Here is a 22,061-nt window from a genome sequence, read left to right as displayed (position 1 = left end):
CAGCACAAGGCTTCAACGATTCAGGTGGTAGAGCGCGAAACTCAGTATAAAGGCAATCAGTTCTGTGAAGTGTTAGTGTGAGTATAGTGCATTTACTACAGGCAGGTAGCGATACCATTAGTGACCGTGAGTGCTGCGTACATATATCACGATTGTGATAATGCCATGCGGAAAAAAATTATCAAGTGATGAAAATGCAAAATTCGGTGCCTACAAAGAAATGGGACTCTCCAATCGTCGAATCGCCAAGAAGTTGAACAGTTCAAGTGCAGTGATTAAGACGTTCGTTAGGTCGGGCGCACAATATGGACATAATGGAAAATGTGGACATAGAAGAAAATTATATGAGGCATTGAAGCGGTAAATTCTCGGCAAAGCAAGGCCCACAAATCGTTATTCTTCTCAACTTGTTTCTCGTTAACAGTTACCAGGCACTGAGAGATGAGTACGACAAATTTTGTCAAAGGACAAACACCTTACATTCAAGAAACGAATGCAGAAGCCTGCTCTAACACACAAACATAAACAGACTGAAAAACATTTGTCATGGACTTCAGAATGGGCTCAAGCGATCTTCGGTGACGAGAAGAAGATTTATTTAGATGGGCCGAATGGCTCTGGATATTATTGGCTGATATGGGATTAGAGCAGTTGATCAGAATGAATAGAAATTATGGAGGGTATTGTTATGACTTGGGCAGCATTCTGCGCTACAGGTAAATCAAGAACACTAAAATGAACCCTAACATGTACACTGCGACGCTATAAACGGAACTGATTAGAATTTATGAGCGCCTAAGGGGCGAAAGTCTTAATGTTTCATCAAGAAAATGCATCTGTGGATGTTTCCGCGGCAACCAGACAGTGGTTTGATGTAAAGATATTGACCTGTTGCCCTGGCCTGCCGTAGTCCGGATTTGAACTCCATCGAAAAACTTGTAGAACATTTTCATGGCAATGGAAAGCAATTTGAGGCAGTATATGAGCTGAAAAGAGCAATACGAGGACAGTGGGCAGTGATTTCACTGCCTTAACTACAAACCCTAAAAAAATCATTGCCGAAGAGGATAACTGTCGGAATTAGGAATAACGGAGATTGGACGAAGTACTAACAATGCAATAACAGGACAGAGCAGTGATTGCTTTTACTCGTATAGTAGTTTCGAACCAGGAAATGCAAACACGTTTTGTTACTCGTTTTGTGAAAGAAACTATGTAATTCCTTCATGATTGTTTACGTCTTCTATGTATCTTTAATAATAAATTCGAAACATATATGCTTCAGACATTGTACTATTTATTTCACTTTATAATGATTTCTACTACTGTAGAGGTCCTGTAAGTAAGATATTTTTATTTGGAATCCCTCATGGTATTGCATTTTTAATGGCAGCAGTGTGCTGCAGGTAGAGTAAGCTTCTTCATAACGTGATTGTGTATCTAAACTAGCGAAGTCCTCTTCACTTATTTTTTCCCTTTCTCTTACGCTGCTCACGCCGAGGCGGATCGCTGTCGACGTGTAACTAGTTTTAGTCCTTCATCGTAACACCTTGTAATACGAGACACGGGACAAACATCGGCTACCGATACTGACGCTGGATCTGCATTCTGAGATCGCATGGTCCACGCGTTCTGCTTGTTGCATATCGGGTTACGCCTTCGCCGCCTCAGATTAATTTCCTGTTAGCTAATCGATATGGCACGTCTGCACTACACTGGATAGCAATGTGCTACGCTCTCGTGTGAACAGCTCCCTCTCATTTCCACGTTCTTTAGTGAAATGCAGCTTCTGTCTTTGCGCAGATCCGCGGACCTCATTTTCCATTTTTGAAAGAGCAGTGAGCATACACGGTTTGTTAACGTAATTCAACTGGGGAGCAGAACATACGGTGGACATACGTCGTTCCTCGTTTTACTACCTCCTCATTTTTTGTGATACCCGCGAGTGATTTGGTTCGGCTGCTATTACAAGATTAAGACATCCTCAGCAGCACCAATACAACGCTGTCAAACTGCTTTTACGCCAGGAAGGTCCTGTAGTTATTGTACACTGATGAGCCGAAATATTATGACCACCTACTTAATAACTTGTCTGTCCGTCTTTGGAACGAGACACATGACTGATTCTGCGTATCAGGGATCCGATAGTTTATTGGTAGGTTTGTGGGGGTTTGTGGCATTACATGCCTACTCACAGGTCATGTAATTCGCGCAAATAACGGGCCGCTGATTTGCGGACGCTGCGAAAGCGTTCAATAGCGACCCACATGGGTTCCACAGGATTTACATCTTGCGAATTTGGACATCAACTTGAGTTCACTTTAATACTCCTGCAACGACGGTGAGGGGGCGCCCTTCACATTGATTTTTGCAAAATAATCAGCAACGACATTTGCGGTATCATGATGCAGCATCCAAACTGCTTTACACGTATATGGTCTTTCGCATCTGGTAAGGACTTGCGAAATTTTTAGAACATTCCTTTAGTATTGCCCAGTTTTTGATGTGTGAATGCAGGACGAACATGCTGGTCAGCCATTCCACGGATATCAGAACATGAGATGATCATAACTTTTCCAGCAGAAGAGACCGCTTCCGCTTTCTTGAAGGTTGTTGATAAACGATATTTCCACACTGAACTTTGCTGTTTCTTCTCAGGAACAAAATAACGTAGCCAAGTTTCATCATAAGTGATTAACTTCGAAAAAACATTGGATCTTCCTCTAACATCAATTTTAACTACGTTCAGAGCTGCAAGCAAATGTCGTTTGGTTCGAGAATCAGCAGTCTTGGGACTCAAAGCGCAAAAACAAGTCGCACGAGTAAAGTTTCTGTCACCAACTTGTCGTTGATTTCCAGTGAAATTTTGAGTATTTAAAAAAGTGTCTGTAAATTTATTCGTCGATCTTCTCTTAACAATGAGAGTTATGGTGCTGATGTCTCCTTGTGTATGAGCAGTAACTGGAACGCAGGGTCCGCCTTCCTTTGGAACTGATTGTCTGCTTTCTTGAACCTATTTAAACCATCTTACAGCTATGCTATAGGGAAGAAAACTCTTCAGAGGTCTCAGCTGAAGATTTGACGAGACGAAAGCAGAATTACGAAGCATCATATTGTGCACAGAGTGTGCCGTCCATCGTTGCGGTACGCGATACTGAACGGATCTCAGTTCGCCCGCCTATGGCAGGCGAGATATCATAAGATTAATTTCCTTCGCGAGAAGCTGTAGCCTTAAAGATTTATGATTATTTCTTATTGAACAGCCTTCGTTGCTCAACGTTTCCCGTCTGATAACCCAAACTCGCGATACAGTTCATTTTCACGGAGACACTCACAAAATCCTAGGAAATCTTCCATCCTATTGAAGAAGCGTTAGGCCCATACATAAAAATCTGGGATGAAAATGTTTACGCTATCTCTATACAAGAAAATTTTGTAGTTTCTAATAACGGAAACTACTCTCTAGACACAGTAAATCAGTATATACAGCCAGAGGTAAAGGTAACTCACCATTCTGAGGGCAATTTAGTAAAGGGTACTTTCTCTCCACAGATGAACAAGACTCTGTGGTCTGTATATGCAGTTCAGTCAATCTACATGGCTCGAAGAACCACTTTCGGATAAGACCACGAGTACGGAAAGTCACTTCTCAAGTACCATACACCACAACGACGTCATTAGAACGTTGAACTGCTAGTCGTGTTCACATTTTGGAGGCAAATGGAAGAGCTGTGTAAATCCAGATGGTACGGAGCCGTGTCCTCGCGATCGATTTGCCCTCTAGGCATCCAGTACGAATAACATCGACGTGCGCGCAGACAAGCAAAAACATATGGACTGAAAGCTAGACAGTGAATTCGGGTTCTTTTCGGGGACGAGTGTACAATGTTCAGATGCCCTATGATCGCAGCAGGTGTGGAGACAGCCAGGCAACAATGTACGAGGACGGATCAAACAGAAAAGTCACAAAAAATTTAATAATGTACATGTAACAGCGGAATTAGTGCTGATCATAGTCTCACAGTGTTGTTAGACAATACTCTTCGCACACTGTCACCTTACAAGAGTTATTCATGCAGTAGTGTGTATGGGTTCACGGTTTGTCTGAATAAATTACTGGCCGCTTCTTCCGCAAAAAACTAATATACCTGTAGTACTCTCTTTCGTCCGCACATAATGGAGTCTTTCATTCTGATACCTTTCAGAATTAAGTAACATATATGGAACAGTTTTGCTCAGAGTTCCATTGTTATCCTGGAAGTAGAGTTCAATGTGATAGAAACTGTGAAAATTTTGCAAAGATAGTATTTCCTTATGTGTTTCATAATATCACAGAAATTACTGCCTGATAACACATTTATGTATATCATCAATGAAATATTTGTTGTGTGCATCTTACTTATTCTGCTTTGAGGCAGATACTTAAACCCCGCTCCACTTGGCATCGTCTTCTTCCTTGCGTAATTTACACACCATCGATTCAACTTTAGATTGTCTAAATTTGCTTCCATATTCTGGCGCTTTCTATGTCGACACTATCACACTTTTCTCGTTCTCATTGCCAGTATAATTAACGACATTACCAGTAAGTTGTCCCTGCTTCCCGCAAAAACGTCACGTGATCACTCTTCACCCTCGCACTGCAAGTGAATAACTTGCGTTACTTCGAATTGGATCGCGTCTAAGCCTATTGACTTGGCAAGGTTAATTCCCGCTAAGGCCAGCCAACCACTTCGCCCTGCCGAGGAACTTCTGTGATTCTTCTCTGTTATCGTCCACAACCCCGAACCATAGGTGCAAATTGGCTCAATAATGGCTTTATATATTAGGTTGGTGAACAAGTTCCTAGCGTTTTTGTTTTGCATGTTGATATTTCGGTTGCTATAGGTTTGTTTATCGACTGTCACTTTTATTTGTAGTTCACTGTGGCTGTTTGAGTTTACATATTGTCATTTTGTCATTTGGCGTTAGTTAGTGGACTGTGGATGCCACAAATTCGAATACCAAGTGTAGAACTCGGAACATTTCCAACAAATTCGTCTCTTTGAGTTCGGTGGAGGGGTGACAGCAGTAGAGGCAACCAGAAACATCTGCGCCCTGCCGGCCGCTGTGACCGAGCTGTTCTAGGCGCTTCAGTGTGGAACCGCGCTGTTGCTGCTGCTGCGGTCGCAGGTTCGAATCCTGACTCGGGTATGGATATGTGTGATGTCCTTAGGTTAGTTAGGTTTAAGTAGTTCTAAGTGTAGGGGACTGATGACCTCAGCTGTTAAGTCCCATAGTGCTTAGAGCCATTTGGCCATCTGCGCCCTGTATGGGGATAACGCCATTGGACAGAGTATAGCAAGGAAATGGTTTTCTCGTTTTAAGGAGAATCGTTTTGACATTAGTGACTCTCCACGTTCAGGAAGATCTTCGGGGTTTGACGAGATCGTTTAAACACATTAATCCACAATGATTCACGTCAGTGTACTAGAGAACAGGCAAATGTAATGAACTTTGAACATGCCACCATAGTGTGACATTTGCATGCGGTGGGGAAGGTTCAAAAGTCTGGTATATGGGTACCACATTCTCTAAGCCAAAACCATCAAAATCAGCGAGTGACCGTTTATGCATCGCAGCTTTCTCGTTATCAATTGGCTCGTGAACAACGCTGGCCATTCCTGTACTGTGTTGTTACTGGTTGACCAGAAATAGTGTCTTTATGCTAACATAAGGAAGAGAAATGAGTTGTTGGGTCCAGACAAAGCGGCAACTCCACATGCACTGACTTGCTCCCATCCACAAAATAAGTGATGCTATTCCACGATAGCGCCCGCACGCGTTCAGCTAGAGCGACAAAAAACACTATACAGAAGTTCTGTAGGAAGTCATTCCGCACCCACCTTATTCATCTGATCTTGCACCATCAGATTTTCGCCTTCTCTTCAAATGTTCCGTATTTTTACTTACAATCCCTACGTATTCACTCCGTTCACAGTTGCCGATGGTTACATCTATATCTACATTGATACTCTGCAAATCACATTTAAGTTCCTGGCAGAGTGTTCATCGAACCAGCTTCACAATAATTCTCTATTATTCCCATCTCGTACAGCGCCCGCAAAAACGAACACCTATGTCTTTCCGTGCGAGCTCAGATTTTCCTTATTTTATTATGATGATCGTTTTTCTCCATGTAGCTCAACGTCAACAAAATATTTTCGCATTCGGAGGAGTAAGTTGTTGATTTAAATTTCGTGAGAAGATTTCGCCGGAACGAAAAACGCCTTTGTTTTAATGATGACCACGCTAAGTCCTGTATCATGTCAGTGGCGCTCAATCCCCTATTTCGCGGTAATACAAAACGAGCTGCTCTCCTTTGAACTTTCTCGATGTACTCCCTCAATCCTATCTGATAAGAACCCCACACCGTGCAGCAGTATTCTAAAAGAGGACGGACAAGAATAGTGCAGGCAGTCTCTTTAGTAGATCTGTTACATTTTCTAAGTGTCCTGCCACTAAAACTAAGTCTTTGTTTTGCCTTCCATACAACGTTTTCTATGTGTTGTTTCCAATTTAAGTTGTTCGTAATTGTAATTCCTACGTATTTAGTTGAATTTACGGCCTTTAGAATAGACTAATTTATCGTGTAACCGAAGTTTAAAGGATTCCTTTTAGCACTCGTGTGGATGACCTCACACATTGTCGAATTTTCCAAGAGGTAGTAATTGCGTTCCCGTGGTTAAATATTCTGCCTTCCTGATGATCAATTTCAGTATGGATTTACTGTATTCTTCAATTAATTTTCTCTTCATCGGTCACAACTACCATACGGTTGTCTTCAAATAAGAGAGTTTACCGACAGTGGTGTTCTAACTGAATTCCCATTTCACTGCATTTATACTTCCAGTTCTGCAAAGCGATTTGTAGGCGTATTTTGGACAATGTTGAAGGTAAAAAGATGTCTTGTTTGAATCCTTTAATTATTTTAACCGATTTAGAGACGAAAGATCCTACCCTCATTCTTCCGTGCATATCCTTGTGTTACGTTGTACGTACTTCTTATGTGTAATTAGTCAGTGCAAAATAGCTCCAGTGCTTAAAAAGCTTGGCTAGTGGGACGTTGTCATAAGCTTTTTCATGACCGATGAACACTAAATCCGGTTTTGAATTTTTTCAGATCCTTTTTGAATCAGTTGACTTAGGGGGAATATGTTATTCGATACACGCTCTATCTGCTCTGAATACACTCTGTTCTTCCGTGCATACAATTACAGCTTCGATTCTGTCTCTCAAAATCCTACCATACAAACTTCCTCTCGAGCTGGTTAAACTGGTGCCCTATAACTACTACAATCGCGTCTGTTTCCTTTTTGTAAATGAAACTTCTGTTTGGTGTCTCTCGTCCGCCCTCGCTGAACGCATCACGAACCAAATCATAGTCAAAATATCGCCTTACGATATCGTAGAAGCATTGCTAGTCTGAAAGGCTTGTTAATCTCTAATTAACCTAATTCTTATGTGTCGTCAATAGCTTAACACAGGCGTAGTGCCGCATCACATGTGGAATTATGGAATTAGACATGACACATTATCCGAAGAACCAGTTCTCAAACACCTCGTCCCTTTTTTTAAATATTTAATACTCTAATTTATGTGCAAAGCACAGAGGAGAAGAAGGAATACTAGAGGTAATCCTGGTAATCCTGGGGGGGGGGGGAGGGGAGGATGCTGAGAAAGATAGAGATAGGTACATATTCAGTAAATAATTAAAGACGTTCGATGTATTAGTATCACTCAGACGAAGAGTTTGACGTAGGAGAAGAAGGCGTGACAAGCAGCATCAAAACTGTCAGACGACGAATGACACAAAAATTAAATAACCGGAGACGTATCCGCAGCAGCTCATTTTGCGCACGGTTCTTAATTAGGTAGGAAACACGTGTAGTAAGGAGTCGACGGGCGTGGGGGTGAGGCGGGGGGGGGGGGGGGGAGGGGGGGGGGAGCCAGAGGCTGAATGATGTACCAATCACCTGGCACAATTGTTAGTTACTTTCATGTTCCATGTATCGGTTGCACGATAAATGGTAATGATGAGAAATGAGTCATTTTACATTTACATCGTAAGTCAAGAGCAGCGTTCAATAGGTAATGCAACACATTTTTCCTTCTCGGCCAATTTCGGTTAAAAAAATATGAAATTTGTTGTGGAACATCGTGGAATATTCCTCCTTCAGCCTCTGTAGTTTCATGAAGTTCTGATAGGTTCTGGCGCTATACACAGCCTCCAAAATGGCGTCTGTAACGGAGGTGTGTTCCAAGCAAAGAGCTGTTACTGGGTTTCTTTTGGCATCGTGAATATTCATAGGTGCTTACAGAATGTCTGTGGAGACCTGGCAGTGAACAAAAGCAAGCTGAGTCGTTGAGCGAGCCGTTTGTCATCATCGCAAAAAGGTCGCGCAAAACTGTCCGATATCCAGCATGCCGACCGGCCGCACACACCTGTGACTCCTGCAGTGTTGGAACGTGCGGACACGCTCATTCGAGGTGATCGACGGATCCCAAACAACACGTTGCTCAATTCGACCTCTCTGTTAGTAGTGCTGACACACTCGTCGCTGGCGTAGTAAAATGTGCGAACCCGCAGGTTCCTCGCAGCCTAACAGAAGAACATAAGAGCAACAAAGGACCATGTTTTCAGAGTTGTTTGCACGTTACGAGGCTGAACACAGTTTATGTCGAGCAATGCCGCGGGTGATGAAACTATCGTTTATAAGTGTTTTGTTTTTTATTGTTATTATTAAATATACAAATGAGCGTTAGTAATTCCTACCCACCACCATTCGCACAGTACAGTAATAGAAATTCTTTTGAGGATTAGAGGAATTTGTCAAGATTACGCTTTTTCAGTTTTTACTTATCTATTTATTAAAAATTTTGCCTTGCTGTGTGTCACACATTTTGTCTCACTAGGTGAGCAACCAAAAATTTTAGTTGCAGCATTCTCCATTCCATTCTGTGGGAAAGACAACCTTAATGTGGAGTACTATATGCCATTTTTGCTTCTGGCATAGTAATTATGTTTATCTTGGTTCATTTGAACCTCTGCGGATTATTTACTACAGACTTCATGTGGGAATATATATACTGTGAAGCAGTAGTCACAGTGCCTAACTCTTAAACAGATGTCGATAGGATGATCGTGGGTGAGCTCCATATATTATTCTTACAGCGCGTTTTTGAGTAACGCAGACTTCCTTTCTTAAAGATGAGTTTCCCCAGAACATTATCCTATATGGCATTATTAAATGAAAATATACAAAACACGTTACCTATCTGATTTGTCTGTACCCATGATTTGCAATGATTCTAAGGGCAAATGTGGCTGAATTAAGTCGTTTTAGGAATATTAAAATGTGCTGCTCGCAGTTCCTAAGAATTTTAAAGCTTCCACTCTACTTATTTGTTCCTCACTGTGTGTTACGCGTATCATTGGTAATAGCTCTACGTGGGCAGAACTGTACGTACTGTATCATTTTTAAAATTGAGATTGAGACAGTTGGCAAAAAACCAATCAACGACATTGTTAAGAAAAATGTTTACCATTTCTTCTGTTGCTGTATGAATGCTTGGACTGTAATACTCGACAAGTCGCTAAAAGTCCTCTGCGGAAATATTGAGCCATGCTGTCTCTATAGGCGTCCGTACTTGTGAAAGTGTTGCCTGTGGTGGATCTTGTGCACGAACTGACCTCTGGATTGTATCGCATAAACGTTCGACGTGATTCATGTCGGAAGATCTGGGTGGCCAAATCATTCTTTCGAACTTCGGAGAACATTAGTCAAAGCAGTCGGAATCAACTGTGGCTCGGTGACATGGCGCGCCGTCATCCATAAAAATTCCATCGTTGTTTGGAAACACGATGTCCACGTATGGCTGTAAATGGACTTCAAGTAGCCGAACATGAATAGTTCCAGTCACTGATCAGTTCAGTTGGACCTGAAAACCCAATACATTACATGTAAACACAGTTTGAACCATTATGGAACCACCACTAGCTTGCACAGTGCCTTGTATACAAGTTGGGTCCAGGGATTCGTGTGATCTACGTTACATTCGAACCCTACCATCAGCTCTTACCAGACGAAAACGGCACTCATCTGACCAGGTCACAGTCTTCCAGTCGTCTAGGGCCCAACCGATATGGCCACTAGCCCAGGAGAGTCGCTACAGGCGATATCAAGCTGTCTGCAAAGGTACTGTCGTCTGCTATCATAGCCCATTAACGCCACATTTCGCCCCACTGTACTAACGCATACGTTCTTCGTACGCCTCACATTGATTTCCGTGGCTATTTCACTCGGTGCAGCTTGACTTTTAGCACCGACAACTATGCGCTGACAACTGCTCTCTGTCTTTTAAGTGAAGGCCGTCAGCCACTGAGTTGGCCATGGAGGGAGGTAAAGCCTGAAATTTGGTATTCTCCGCTCACTCTTGACGTTGTTGATCTCCGAATATTAAATTCTCTAACGATCTCCGAGATGGAATGTCCCATAGGTCTAGCTCCAACTACCATTCCGCGTTCTTAGTCTGTTAGTTCCCGTCGTGCAGCTGTAATCATATCGGAAACTTTTTCACATGAATTACCTGAATACAAATGACAACTCCGTCAATGCACCTCCCTATGGTAACCTTGTGTTTGCTGTACTACATCCATCTGTGTATGTGCACATCACTGTCACATGACGTTTGTCGCCTCAGTGTACTTCATGTAGGACAGGACTACCAGCAAAGTCAACGTATAGATAGAAACAGTTTGTACTGGAAGGCATTGCGACAGGGGCAGAAGAAGGAGAGAGAAGACAGGATGGAGAAGTGACGATGTCGGAGCCAGCGAAGCGTCGGGTTGCGGCAACGCGATAGCCGAGGCCCTCGCGGCGAGCGCCGTCTTCCGTGGCGAGGTTGGCGCGGCTCTTCTTACAGGCAGGAAGGAGGTGGCGCGATCCTGCCACCCACCCACACGTGATCCCTGGCTCCCAGGGGAACCTCTCAGGCCGTGCCCGGCGGCAACTTGCCAAGGCGGGCGCCACACCTCCAGGCACGCGGGCGAGCCACACCACTTACCGACTACGAAGGCACTTTGTGATACCGCTGCGGTTGAATTCTCCACTCTTTTTTCAAATCAAAGAGCGACTACGATGGTTCGAACTGTATCTTATCGATGGTTCCCGACAGTAACATTTAACTGTGTTATTCCGTCATGGTCCTACAAAATTTCAGCGATGATGAAGGAGGGTAAAATTATAAGTGAAAATCGTTCTTTTGCTAAGGGTTTTGGAACATATACTATGTTCGAGCACTGTGAAAAAAAATAATAAATATTATTATTATTATTATTATTTGCTTACAAATACTCGGCACCTTTTCAGAAAATATCGTTCTTTTGGGACACCCTTTATACTCACATAGTAATGAGCACTATCGACAGTGGATGTCAAACTGATGCCATATTTTTAGATTTGCAGAACGCTTTTGACACCGTTCCTCACAAGCGTCTTTCAATCAAGTTGGGTCTCAGTTCTGCCACTGGATTCGCGATTTCCTCTCAGAAAAGTCGCAGTTCGTAATAACTAACGGAAGTCATCGAGTAAAACAGAAGTAACATCTGGTGTTCCACAAGAAAGTGTTATAAGCCCTCTGTTGTTCCGCTGGCCGGAGTGGCCGAGCGGTTCTAGGCGCTACAGTCTGGAACTGCGTGACCGCTACGGTCGCAGGTTCGAATCCTGCCTCGGGCATGGATGTGTGTGATGTCCTTAGGTTAGTTAGGTTTAAGTAGTTCTAAGTTCTAGGGGACTGATGACCTCAGAAGTTAAGTCCCATAGTGCTCAGAGCCATTTGAGCCTCTGCTGTTCCTGATCTACGTAAACGGTTTAGGAGACAACATGAGCAGCCATCTTAAATTTTTTGGAGATGATGCTGTCATTCACTATCTTTATAAGTCATCAGATGATCAAAACGAATTGCAAAACAATTTAGACAAGATATTTGTGTGATGCAAAAAGTGGCAATTGACTCTAAATAATGAAAGGAATGAAGTGATCTACATGAGTACTAAAAGAAATGGGCTAAATTTCGGTTACACTATAAAACACACATATCTGAAAGCTGTAAGTTCAACTATGTACGAAACGTACTCAGAAAGTACGGTCCGATTAGGCGTGATATGGAAACCATTGTAAAAATCCTATGGAACTTTGCACAAATGTGTTGGGCAGTATCTTTAGTGTGACTGTCGAACGCTTCACAGCACTCAGTTCAGAGCGCAAAGTGAAAACAACAGTGTCTCCCGCCAAGCATATAGATCTGGTGAGAGATTTGACCTGAAGCTATGCAGCCCACATAACGTCATGCGTCTCTTTCTTCAAGACAATTTTCAGCTGCATTCTGCAATACTCTCGTGCTGTGTTTCCGATGGGAAGTGTTTGACTCGCTGCCTATGAAGGCAACATTTCGTTCCAAACAACGGAAGGCAGACCAGCGCAGAGAATGGGTGGAAAGCACAGGTTGCAGCTTTCTATGAAGAGGGCACTGGAAATTTTGTGCAACGCCACAGCAAATGTCTAAGTCGGAGCGGTGACTATTTAGAGAGCTAGCTGGAAGGTGTGCCTAACTGTTACGAATAAAAAATTTTAGATTTTTACTGTGGTTTTCATTTTGCAACCGATAGGACTTTACTTTTCGAACAGCTCTCGTACTTGTGGATCACAATTACGAATAACTTAAATTGGAAAGATCATATGCATAATGGCGTGGGTAAAAAAACCGAAAGACTGCAAGAGGTCTGCTAAGGAGTTTGTTTATTCCACGGTTGTCCTCCCGCAATTGTTGTGATGCTGTGTTGTGTGGGATCCACATCAGAAGGGACTGGCGGAGGACATCGTAAAAGTTCGAAGAAGAGCAGCTTGTTTTGTATTATCGCGAAATAGGGGAGAGTGTATCATGGGCATGATACGTGAATTAGGGTGGCAATCTTAAAACAAAGGCGTTTTTCGTTGCGGTAAGATCTTCTTGTGAAATTTCAACCACCAACTTTCTCCTTCGATTGCCAAAACGTTCTATTGGCGCCCACCTACATAAGGATAACACAAGAGAAAACAGAGCTCGGCACAGAAAGATTTAAATTCGCGTTTTTCCGTGGCGGTAGAGAAATAGCTTGAAGGTGGTTCGATGACAAGCACTTAATTGTGGATTACAAAGTAATGGTATAGATGCAGATGTGGGGTAACACAGATGAAGCCTGTCTCGCTAGAGGCGGAATGCTAAATAGCTCCAATATTCATGGTTTGGCCGATGAGAATCCCCGCATGCTTGAACATAAATGCAGATGTAGGCAAGCCCGAAGGTTTCGCTGTTGACATAGACCACGAATAGCATCTGTGTAACGTCTCAATATGGTACAAGCGTCAGCTGTATTCAGAACAGTGTTGTTTGTAGTCGCGTGTGCGTCATGTCGGAGCGAAGTGAATTGAACGTCGGCAAACTGTTGGTGCACGCATGGTGGGCGTTTCCGTAACCAAAGGAAACCGAAGTGTTTGGTGCTGCAAGAGACATAGTATCGATGATCTATACGGCATACAGTGAAAGCGGACAAACGCCATCAACGAAGTCACAACGCGGACGAAAGTGTACATTGAGTGATCGTAACAGACGGTCATTAAAGAAAGTTGTAACGAAAATAGCAGGACGACAGCTTAAAATGTGACACTCGCGAACCTCGTCAGCGCCGAAACAACAGGAAGGGCGCTCTGTAACAAGAGAACTGCAACAAATGGTTGATCAGCTCCATCCCGTGGTCCAGTGTCTGTTGCCCTGTGATAATGCTGTGTTCCCAATCGGCAGAGCCGTGTTCTCACAACTTGCGACGTACAGGACTGGTTTTGTGAGCACGAGGATGAACTGTCGCAACTCACCTGCTGAAAACAGTCACCAGATCTCAGTATTATTGAGTTTTTCTGGTCTAATTTGGCGATAAGGCCGCATTAAAGCTATCCACGTCCATTATCTATGTGTGAATTTGCCACTGTTTTTCAGGAACAATGCTATAGGATTCCGTTGAAAACCATACAGGACATGTAACCATCCATTTAGAGACGATTGGAATTTGTTATGAGTGCCAACCGTTTTCCTATACCATTTTAAGCATGGTAATGTGTTGTCCTCTTTCGTTTTTCCTCAGTTTTGTCCAGCAACCTTTTTCAATATGTTACACAGCAACTCGTCGTTTAACGAGGGCCATAGGCACGCCGACAGTGTAGACGTATCTGCATTCTGATTGTTGGAACTCAAAGCTTCGGCTGAATATGTAATACACTACTGGCCATTAAAATTACTACACCACGAAGATGACGTGCTACAGACGCCAAATTTAACCGACAGGAAGAAGATGCTGTGATATGCAAATGATTAGCTTTTCAGAGCATTCACAAAAGGTTGGCGCCGGTGGCGACACCTACAACGTGCTGACACGAGGAAAGTTTTCAACCGGTTTCTCATACACAAACAGCAGCTGACCGGCGCTGTCTGGTGAAACGTTGTTGTGATGCCTCGTGTAAGGAGGAGAAATGCGTACCATCACGTTTCCGACTTTGATAAAGGTCGGATTGTAGCCTATCGCGATTGCGGTTTATCGTATCGCGACGTTGCTGCTCGCGTTGGTCGAGATCCAATGACTCTTAGCAGAATATGGAATCGTTGGGTTCAGGAGCGTAATACGGAACGCCGTGCTGTATCCCAACGGCCTTGCTTCACTAGCAGTCGAGATGACAGGCATCTTATCCGCATGGCTGTAACGGATCGTGCAGCCACGTCTCGATCCCTAAGTCAACAGATGGGGACGTTTGCAAGACAACAACCATCTGCACGAACAGTTCGACGACGTTTGCAGCAGCATGGACTATCAGCTCGGAGACCATGGCTGTGGTTACTCTTGACGCTGCATCACAGACAGGAGCGCCTGCGATGGTGTACTCAACGACGAACCTGGGTGCACGAATGGCGAAACGTCATTTTTTCGGATGAATCCAGGTTCTGTTTACAGCATTATGATGGTCGCATGTGTGTTTGGCGTCATCGCGGTGAACGCACATTGGAAGCGTGAATCCGGCATCGCCGTACTGGCGTATGACCCGGCGTGATGGTATGGGGTGCTATTGGTTACACGTCGCGGTCACCTCTTGTTCGCATTGACGGCCCTTTGAACAGTGCACGTTACATTTCAGATGTGTTACGACCCGTGGTTCTACCCTTCATTCGATCCCTGCAAAACCCTTCCATTCAGCAGGATAATGCACGACCGCATGTTGCAGGTCCTGTACGGGCCTTTCTGGATATAGAAAATGTTCGACTGCTGCCCTGACCAGCACATTCTCCAGATCTCTCACCAATTGAAAACGTCTGGTCAATGGTGGCCTAGCCACTGGGTCGTCACAATTCGCCAGTCACTACTCTCGATGAACTGTGGTATCGTGTTGAAGCTGCATGGGCAGCTGTACCTGTACACGCGATCCAAGCTCTGTTTGACTCAGTGCCCAGGCGTATGAAGGCCGTTATTACGGCCAGAGGTGGCTGTTCGGGGTACTGATTTCTCAGGCTCTATGCACCCAAATTGCGTGAAAATGTAATCACATGTCAGTACTAGTATAATATATTTGTTCAATGAATACCCGTTTATCATCTGCATTTCTTCTTGCTGTAGCAATTTTAATAGCCAGTAGTGTAATATATACTTGGTAAGTGTACAGTTGAAACTAATGTAAAAGGTTAACAAAATTCACAATGTAATATCGGTTGTGAGAGAAAGCCTTCCCAAAGTAAATGTTAGTCAGAAATTATTTAACTGCTGTTTAGTTAAGCTACACAGCCGATAGAAGCAATACACAAGATGCCCATCTGGAGAAGCGATCAGCGAGTTGCAAACCAGTAGCTGGAGGTAGCCAGGATACACTAAACACCCAGTACGATAACAGCTGCTAAATCATCCTGTTATTAGATACCTGTTAGTCGCCAGAAAAAACTTGATAAACTCATAATAAATTGATAAGCGTGCTTTACGAAAATTTCTATTCCTTAAGGCAGTATGCCTACTCTGTATACTAAGACTATTTTTTTTTTTCAACAGAATCTGAATTTTTCGCATGACTTAAAGTTGTTCTCATCTGACGTAAAAGTGCTTGAAATAATCCGCCTCTTTTCGTGACATTCTTCTTATTTTGAAAAGCCCCTTTGAAAATTATGAATGACTGTGCTGGTAAACCTCTACGTCATTTGATTTTCAAACGCATCAGCAAAACTGAACATACTCAGACATTTCTCTCTTTACTTATTCTGATCATCACTAAACTGACACACAATATTTTTAGCGCAACGCAGTGTGACTTTCAATAATCTCTACAAAAGAATGGCCCTGACTAACCTACACCTTTCATGAATCACTTACCTCAAAAAAATCATTTGGTTTCACTGTTAACAAGTATCCCTAGTATTGCCACATTTATTGGATGTCACAACTATATCTTATTCGCAGTGACGTAACAGGTTTTGTGGGCAATACCTTACAGTTTACAAGAACTAATGTCCGACACATGAGCGAATACTGCTCAACTTGCTTTTGTTGAGAAAGCCTTCTGAAGCAAATGAGATTTCGATCAACGAGGTCAAAAATAACTCGATGCAGATAAACTGTTTCAACTAAATGACGATTCTTAATTAATATTAGTTAGTTAAAACATCGATGCCAACGGCCTTGCCGCAGTGGTAACAACGGTTCCCGTCGGATCACCGAAGTTCAGCACCGTCGGGCTGGGCTAGCACTTGGATGGGTGACCATCTGGTCTGCCGAGCGCTGCTGACAAGCGTAGTGCTCTCAGCCCTTGTGAGGCAAAACTGAGGAGCTAATTGTTTGAGAAGTAGCAGCTTCGGTCTCGGAAACTGACATACGGCCGGGAGAGCGGTGTGCTGACCACATGCCCCTCCATGTCCGCATCGAGTGACGCGTAAGGACTGAGAATGACGCGGCGGCCCGTCGGTACTGTTGGGCCTTCATGGCCTGTTCGGGAGGAGTTCTTTTTCTTTTTAAACATCGTTAAAAGTGTATCTATAACATAAGAATATAACACATAGTAATATAAAGGATTAACGGTTATAGGCAGGAAATTGCATAGTTTGCCCATGATTATCCAACTTTATGACAACTATTATCTAACATACCCCGAGCAATGCTACTAAAGTCCGCTGAAACCACATTTCCATCAAATCAATGCGACATATAGCAGTAAGGGGACTTCCCATTGTGCCATGTAATAGAGTTTCTGCCCGTTCCATTCGGATACGCAGCAGAGGATGATTGATTGCTTAATTGTCTCTGTGCGCCCTATAGTTAGTCTAAATTTGATTCCGCAGTTCCTACCGGGACCGTAATTTGGTGGACAGGTATTGCTAGGTTTCTCTCTTATTACTGGCTCGTGAAACACAGTAGATATACCTTCGCTTACCGACTATCATTCACAGTCATTCTTTCCACGCGGTATTCGCGAATGGGTCAGGGAATGGGGTGGAGAGATGGATGGGGGGAGTTGGGGTGGGGGGAAAGGTAAGGTAACTTCACGAGGAAGGTAATTTTGTAGTATTTTGTTATAAGTGTGCTACGATGTATCTATCCCCTGTAATGATTCAAATTTGTGGTAAGAGATGTCATGAGAATACATGCATCCATATGCGAAGGAACATGCACTGTGGTGACTATAGCCGCCACGAAATACATGAGATGTATTCGCCTTTGAAAATATGGGCAACCATCAGCTGTATAATGGAATTACAACAATGAAAATTTGTCCTGGATGGGAACTCGAAACCAGATTTCTCGCTTATCGCTAGCAGTCGCCTTACCATTAGGTTATCCGAGCAACCCAAACTTTCATATGTCGTCAGCCACGTGTCTACAAGCTGTAGTCGAACATTCATTATGTATATTCCCGTACAGGGGAGACATTTTACTTGAAATCCGCTTGCACGGTGTCGGTGGGTAAAATGACATAACTTCCGAGTACGAGAATATATACAGGGTGAGTCGCGTAAGACGTAACACTCCCATTATTCCGTTGGCGATTGAACGTATCGACAAGCGGTGTTCGGCGAATCATAGTCGACTATGGGGCACATGCTTTGGTACATGCACAATAATCACAATGTTTATATTGACCGAGATAATGAGGCAAGTACATTTTTTTAAATGGAACTCTATGCTTTTTCTTACCATCATTCGAATGCTCTGGAAAAGACGCGTATAGTGATGTAACATATGTTGCTATTGTGATTCAGACTTGGCTTAAAAGACGCTGGGAAATATTGAACGATTGAAGGTCGAGGCGATCGGAAGCGACTGCAGACTGTAAACACGCCTCGCGCGACCTGCAGGCTCGAGTTGCCGTGCTCTATGCAGCATGCACGGCCTACGCTACGTAGGAAAATCCTCATCCGCCCTCTTTTAAGCAAAGTTGTAATCACAATAGCAAAATGTGTTACATCACTACACGCGTCTTTTCCAGAGCATTCGAATGATGGTAAAAAAGTATAGCGTCCCATTTAAAGAACATGTACTTGCCTCATTACCTCGGTTAATATAAACGTTGTGATTATTGTGCATGTGCCAACGTATGTGCCCCATAGTCCGCTATGATTCGCCGAAAACCGCATGCCGATACGTGCAATCGCCTCCGGAATGAAGGGGGTGTTACGTCTTACGCGACTAACCTTGTATAATGGATCTACGAGTACAGATTATAGACACGTGGTTGACAACATATTGAAGTTTAGGTCTGGCCGTGAGTCGTGGTCGGATAGCCATTTAACAACGAAATAGAGGCCGTGGATTCGATTTTCTGTGGTGAACTTGAAATTTTAACAACAGAGTCATGTCAAAGATTTTTAATACCTATAAAGTGCGAAGAATATGAACCAGACATTGAAAATGGAATGTCGGGCAATTTAAAATTCAGTTACACTCCCAAATATCCAGATGAACCCACAGAATTTGTGGTTATAGAAACCAGTAATCTAGAAGATGTAGATACAGATCTGTCGACACAGCATATATTGAAGGAGGCTGAAGACAATTTAGGAGCTGTAATGATTCAGCGCGGAAATAGCTAAACATGCGATAGGATGAAGTCCGGAATGTCACAGATTGCTGAAAGAAGAAAAGAAACAGAGGCAGAGGAAGCTGAAAGGAATAGGTTCGAGGGCACCAGAGTTACCGTTGAAAAATTTATGGCGTAGAAGGCTGCGTTTGATGCTGGATTTAATTTAAAGAAGCAGCGTGAAAAATAGGAGGAAGACAGCTGAAAGATATAAGTCTTTATGAATCAGATCACAAATTCCTTGAGGATGGTGGTGATACCATTAAAATCGACGAGTCACTCTTCCAAGATACTGAAGAGCTTGACCTTGATGCTGAAGACTAACTGGATCACGAAGATAGTTCATGAGATTAAAATTCTCACAAGCACATTCATGAGGTATGACAAAATTGCCATAAATGAATACTGTACATACGAAGTGAGAAAAAATGGTAATGTGATCGCTTATGATAGGTGGGAAATCGGGGTTCGAGTCCCAGTCACAAATTTTCATTGTCACCATTCCATTATGGTGTGCTTTACTTCAACCTCGTACAGTTTTGCGATGGCTTCATATTAGCGAAGTTGCTAAATTTCAGGCAAAATCTTTTATTAGCCTAACTCCGTAACCAAGTTTTTGCGGACCTACGTTTATATGAACTTTTTTCCTTTAGTTTTACTTGTAGAATAACATATTAAAAATATTTGCATATCTTGGTGAATCACCCTGTATATGCAGATGTACCTGGCATCTATCTTAAAGCATTCGGCTGTTGAGTCTTTCCAGCATCTCTCCCGTGACTATAACAAACTGTGACATTTTGTGTTGGCTTCCTTTCTATACGTTCAGCATCCCCTGTCAGTTCTATTTAGGATACGTTCTATGCATTTGAACAATGTTCTAAGATGGCTCCTTCGAGAGTTTTGTGAGCACTCACCTTTCTTAACTGACTGTATGGAGGGGCACATCCCATAACAAGCCTGGAAGGTGGGATCTGCCTTTAGCAAAACACAATTTTCGTCCCAGACATGTTTCACTGCAGTTTCAGCATAATCAGTGGGATTTTTATTATGGCTGTTAAACATAAGGACTGTTCCTTACTGTTTAAATACATATAAATATTAGTTTCTAAATCGTAATTACAGGCTTTTGAAGAGCATATGAAATTGTGTATTCATACCTACTTGCCACGTGGTGTGGTTTTCCTGCTGTATTACGTTGTTACAGTGTCTGTTTTTCTTTACAGTTTGTCACTTGCAACTGTATCCAACTTAATGTAGGCAAAACAATTATGCAAAAATTACGATTTCTAAACTGTTATGGCTATGTGAAAGGTTGTGTCTGGGACAAAAAACAAAATTGTGTTTTGCTAAATACACAATTTAAGTGCTCTTTAAAAACCTGTAATTACGATTTAGAAACTAATATTTATATGTATTTAAACAGTAAAGAACATTCCTTATGTTTAACATAATAATAAATAACCCACTGATAATGCTGCAACTGCAGTGAAACATGTCTGGGACAAAAAACCAAATTGCATTTTTGCTAAAGGTGCACCCCACTCAAAAACACAGACAAAAGAGCTTGAACATCAAGATAAGCCTGGAAGGGTTTGAATGAAGTCCTCCGTAGACATAATTTGCAAGAGGTTCTGGGAGAACATACAGACCTATCGTACAGCAAACCGCAATCTGAGCTCGCGAGATATCGTAAATTGTTGCTGGTGTCTAGCGAAAATACAAGCATGAGGATTATAATCCTCCAAAAAGTGAAGTAGGTTTAAATGTGTCTGTGCAAGAAAGTGAAATAAGATAATAATTTGAAAACTTATAAAATATACATTCATAAATAACTCAAAAATTCAAGAGTTTTAAGCGTACGTTCACGTGACCCCTTTTCACCTTTTTCGTTACTGGAACCAGACTAAAAAATTCACAAAATTAATGGTGGTACATGAATGACCACGTACGTTTTCATATCGCATCGTAAATAGTGCAATAATTCTTTCAGTTTGAACTAACCGGGATATTAAGAAATGTTCAAAACCTTGTGTTGTGTACGTATGGCCGGCCGAGGTGGCCGAGCGGTTCTAGGCGCTACAGTCTGGAACCGCGCGACCGCTACGGTCGCAGGTTCGAATCCTGCCTCGGGCATGGATGTGTGTGATGTCCTTAGGTTATTTAAGTTTAAGTAGTTCTAAGTTCTAGGGGACTGATGACCTCAGAAGTTAAGTCCCTTGGTGCTCAGAGCCATTTGAACCATTTTTTGTGTACGCATAAACGTTAAAAAAAAAAAGAAGGAAAATTAAGTGCCACTTACATAAATAACCATATTCTATTTCATGTCGTTATGTGAGCTAAAAGTCCGATAATTTCTGTTTTATTACATTCCTGAATCACAAATTTTGCTTCATCATTTGAGTCTGGTAGTACAGACATAAACACGATAAAACAATGGTTCAAATGGCTCTGAGCACTATGGGACCTAACATCTTACGTCATCAGTCCCCTAGAACTTAGAACTACTTAAACCTAACTAACCTAAGGACATCACACACATCCATGCCCGAGGCAGGATTCGAACCTGCGACCGTAGCAGTACCGCGGTTCCGGACTGCAGCGCCTAGAACCGCACGGCCACCGCGGCCGGCCACGATAAAACATTTGAAGAATAAATGCAAATAGGCAACGAATATTTTGTGGACATATTGAAGGTGAACACTTACAACATTTCATTTATTTATAATTTTCGGATTGTATCGGATTATGTGCCACTGAATAAAATCAATCTTATCATGCCACAAACTTTCGCCTTTATTTCTCGAAAGGCGTTATAAGTGCCCTTCACTGGCTCTCAGTGCCATTCAACAAATAAAAACGTAAAGCATTTGACACGATAAAACT

The 22,061-nt window shown here is 42.6% G+C and overlaps 1 pseudogene; it reads left to right on the top strand.

Moving 5' to 3' along the window:
- LOC124803243 overlaps positions 1-19,523 on the top strand; it is a 45,986-nt pseudogene extending 26,463 nt beyond the window's left edge.
- Positions 19,524-22,061: the final 2,538 nt, after the last annotated feature.

Source organism: Schistocerca piceifrons, chromosome 6 (assembly GCF_021461385.2).
Source record: "Schistocerca piceifrons isolate TAMUIC-IGC-003096 chromosome 6, iqSchPice1.1, whole genome shotgun sequence".
NCBI lineage: Eukaryota > Metazoa > Arthropoda > Insecta > Orthoptera > Acrididae > Schistocerca > Schistocerca piceifrons.
The sequence above is the reverse complement of the archived record's forward strand: the minus strand, read 5'-3'. Positions and strand labels throughout refer to the sequence as shown.